A 4,555-nucleotide genomic window follows, 5' to 3' on the forward strand; every position below is an offset into this window, starting at 1 on the left:
CTCCACTGTTCACTGAATGCATTCGACTTCGGCAGTCTTCAGACAGTTTTGTTTACATACCCCCAAATGTCATTTTAAACATTTTTTTTTACCCCCCTTACACATTCAGTTGACACCTAAAATATTATGTAAGTTTAAATAGTTACAAAGAATACAACTTCTGGAACATTGTAAATATTGACACTTCACAATAAAACTGTCATATCACTTTTAAAAATGTAACCAGATGGAACAGAAAAATACCATATCGATTTGATATCCTATATAATCCATTCAAAACAGTGTCGTTGTCCCTCTGTATCTGTGGGGGATTGGTTCCAGGACCCCCGATGGACACTAAAATGCACAGCTCAGGTCACTGATGTAAATGGTGCAGTCTGTGCATGTAGCCTACCCACATCCTCTTTATTTATTTTTTTGAGATGGAGTCTCGCTCTGTCACTCAGGCTGGAGTGCAGCGGTGCGATCTCCGCTCACCGCAACCTCTGCCTCCCGGGTTCAAGCGATTCTCCTGCCTCAGTCTCCCAAGTAGCTGGGATTATAGGCACGCGCCACCACACCCAGCTGATTTTTGTATTTTTAGTAGAGACAGGGTTTTACCATGTTGGCCAGGATGGTCTCAATCTCTGTACCTCGTGATCTGCCTGCCTAGGCCTCCCAAAGTGCTGGGATTACAGGCGTGAGCCACTGCCCCCGGCCTAGATTACTTCTAATATCTAACAAAATGTAAATGCCATGTAGTAAGTAATTATACTGTATTGTTTAGAAAATAATGAGCAAAACGTCTGTACGCCTTCAGTCGAGATACCACCATCATAGGCCTGACTGCATTTTCCGTACACGGTTGGTTGACTCTGAGGACGTGGAGGCCTGACTAGACATGAGCCACCTCTTCTTTGGTATTTCACAGCGTTCTTTTCCTCACAGAACCCACTTTCCCTCTAGTTCTTCCACATATGTGTATCTTAAGGAAATATTTTTATGTTTGAAAATCTTACTGATTCTGCTATACTTCTGTGCAACAAAAAGGTATGTATAAATGGAAATCTTATTTAAATTAATTTTTATTTCCTGTGAGACTGAGTGTTAGAAAAAATTCTTTTGGGTTTATTTATCATTACAATTGTCGGAACACAACTAATCAAACACAAATATGTTACAAAGTTAGAAGAATAATAATTAGTCGTGAATTATTAGTCATGAAAGTAGTAAATCATTAGTCATACATGTTTGTGGGAAGTACATCTCTCTTTTTTCTTCTTCTTCTTCTAAGCTCTTACACAGAAGAAAGGAAAGTACATATCTTAAGGGGAAAAGTAGATCTTTCTTTTCTTAATTCCCAGATTCAGGAAGGACCAGATGGCCTGGTTGCTGGACTGAGGGCTCTCCAACGATTCTTTTCGCGTTTGCCGGCCGTCCATCCCATGAGGAGTAGCTGAGAAAGGAAGGAAATTCTTTTACAGTGACTCAGTACTCTGACCCCTCCCAGGCTATCCTCCAAAACTTGAGAGGTGCTCTCTGACCCATAGCTGGTAACTCCGTTGTCCTGCCTCAGGGTGATGGAAGCTACGACTAAAGTCACCTGGCTTTCAAAAGGATCATTTGTGACCCTAATTGAGTCCAGGTGTCTGCAGAAAGGTGTGGTAGATGAGATTACTGTCCAAAAGTCATCTCCCTCTTGGCCCTTGTGGGTGATTTCTCACCCCAGTGGCGCTGAGCTCAACCACATGACTATCGTTGGTCAAGAGGGTGGCCTTCAGAGGCTGATGTGCAGGTGCTCTATCTGGTGGCAGGGTTGGTCCCAGCCAGGTGGCCTAGAGAAACCTTCCTCCCTGTGTCCTCCTCAGCCTGGTCCCTGAGGGAATCTGAAGCCAGGTTCATCTGGCGGCAGAGCCTCTCAGCCACATGCAGCTGCACCGGCCAACCACCAGCTAATGCACAGAGGTGGAATGAAGGGAACGTGTGTTGTTACACAGCAAAAGCGGAGTCAGAATCCCAAGGGACCTTTTAAAACATGGAAGCTGACAAATTGGTGCCAAAATGTAAATATAACTGCAAGTGACTTAGAAGGTCAAAAATAAAATAGCTTGGAAAAAAATAACAAAATGGATGATTTGCAATGGCTGATTTCACGACTACACTTGATTTCAAGAGTCATTATAAAGCTAAAGTAATCAAGACAATGTGGGGTAGACAGAAGAATAGATGAGTTGAATAGGGGAACAGAATAGCAAGTCTAGAAATAAATCCACATAAATGGTCAATAGATTTTTTTTGAAACACGTGCCATTTTTATTTTTGGCCATTGTAGAAAAGTGTGTGAGGATAAAGTGCTGACACAGGGCTCGGCTCGGGGCAGGGTGAGGAATGGAAGGTGGAGTATGTGGGAAACAGGTCACAGGCAGAGCTCCTGGCCGGGATGATGCCTCTTGATCTGTCCATAGACTTGCAAGATCGATACTGGGATGATGCCCAAAATCAGAGCCCAGATGTTCAGGCATTTGGCGGTGGAGGCATAGGCCTGGGCCCTGGTCAGGTCTCCAACCATCTTCCTGTCCCTAGACTTCACGGAGTAGGCGAACGCTCTGAAGTCCAGGCAGCAGGAGTTCATGAAGAGGGTGTTGAACAGAGACCAGACAACATGGTCGGACATGGAGGTCTCGCTGCAGATGTGGATCATGGTGGATGTCAGGGGAGCCGGGTTATGGGGCGCCTCTAGCGCAGCCACCTCATGCTCTTCCGTGATCATCTTGTAGCTGGGGGGACGGTCGGTGCGGGTGGGAGTGAAGACAGTGTGGACAGTGTGGTTCATGGTGTCCAGGGAAGACCAGCTGTGGTCGGGTTGCTGGGATAGTTCTCAGTGGGCCCTCCCTTCCCTCAGTAGTTTGGATTTCTCTGGTCAATAGATTTTTGACCAAGCTACCAAGGCAAGACAATGGACAAAGATTTTTTTCAACAAATGGTGCTGGAATAATTGGATTTCCCTATGGAAATAATGAACTTCAACATCCACCTTACATCCCTCACACTAACTCAAGATAAATCATAGACCTAAATATAAAACTAATATGGCGGGGCACAGTGGGCTATGCCTATAATCCCAGCATGTTGGGAGGCCCAGGCAGGAGGATTGCTTGAGCCCAGGAGTTCAATACCAGCCTGGGCAACATGGAAAAACCTTGTCTCTATAAAAAATATAAAAATTAGCTGGGCTTGTTGGCATACACCTGTAGTCTCAGTTACTCCGGAGGCTGAGGCAGGAGGATTGCTTGAGCTTAGGAGGTTGAAGCTGCAATGAGTCAAGATTGCCCCGCTGTGTTCCCACCCTGTCTCAAAAAAAATCAAAGTTAAGGCCGGGCGCAGTGGCTCATGCCTGTAATTCTAGCACTTTGGGAGTGGGTGGGTGGATTGCCTGGGGTCAGGAGTTAGTGCCAGTCTGGCCAACATGGTGAAACCCCATCTCTACTAAAAATACAAAAACATTAGCCAGATGTGGTGGTGCACACCTGTAATACCAGCTACTCAGGAGGCCGAGGCAGGAGAATTGCTTGAACCAGGGAGGTGGAGGTTGCAGTAAGCTGAGATCATGCCACTGCACTTCAGCCTGGGTGACAGAGTGAAACTCCATCTCAAAAACAAAGAAAAAACCAAACTTAAAAAAATAATAATATTGGCCAGGCATGGTGGCTCAAGCCTGTAATCCCAGCACTTTGGGAGCTGAGGTGGGTGGATCACAAGGTCAAGAGATCAAGACCATCCTGGCCAACATGGTGAAACCCCATCTTTCCTAAAAATACAAAAATTATCTGGTCATGGTGGTGGGTGCCTGTAATTCCAGCTACTCAGGAGGCCGAGGCAGGAGAGCTGCTTGAACCCAGGAGCTGGAGGTTGCAGTGAGCCGAGATCGCGCCATTGTACTCCAACCTGGCCAGCAGAGGGAGACTTCATCTTTAAAAAAATAAAAAAATAAAAATAAAAATAAAAAGACAAGCTACAGACTGAGAGAGAATATTTGCATTACATACGGCTGACAAAGGACTTAAATCCAGAATATATAATGACTACAAAGCAATAATAAACAACCTGATTTTTAAAAACCAGCAAAAGGCTACATACAGTGGCTCATGCCTATAATCCCAGCCACTTGGGAAGCTGAAGCTCAAAGAGGATCGTTTGAGCTCAGCAGTTCAAGACTAGCCTGGACAACATAGTGAGACTCTCTGTAAAACAAATAAATAAAATTTTAAAAAACGAGTAATAAAGCTGGGCGGGGTAGCTTACACCTGTAATCCTAGCACTTTGGGAGGCTGAGGTGGGTGAATTACCTGCGGTCAGGAGTTTGAGACCAGCCTGACCAACATGGTGAAATACCATCTCTACTAAAAATACAAAAAAATTAGCCGGGCCTGGTGGCAGGAACCTGTAATTCCAGCTACTTGGGAGGCTGAGACGCAAGAATCGCTTGATCTGGCGGGCAGAGGTTGCAGTGAGCCAAGATCATGCCACTGCACTCCAGCCTGGGTGATAACAGCGAGACTTTGTCTCAAAAAAAAAA

This window comes from Cebus imitator, unplaced genomic scaffold, assembly GCF_001604975.1.
Source record: "Cebus imitator isolate Cc_AM_T3 unplaced genomic scaffold, Cebus_imitator-1.0 Scaffold284, whole genome shotgun sequence".
Taxonomy (NCBI): Eukaryota; Metazoa; Chordata; class Mammalia; order Primates; family Cebidae; genus Cebus; species Cebus imitator.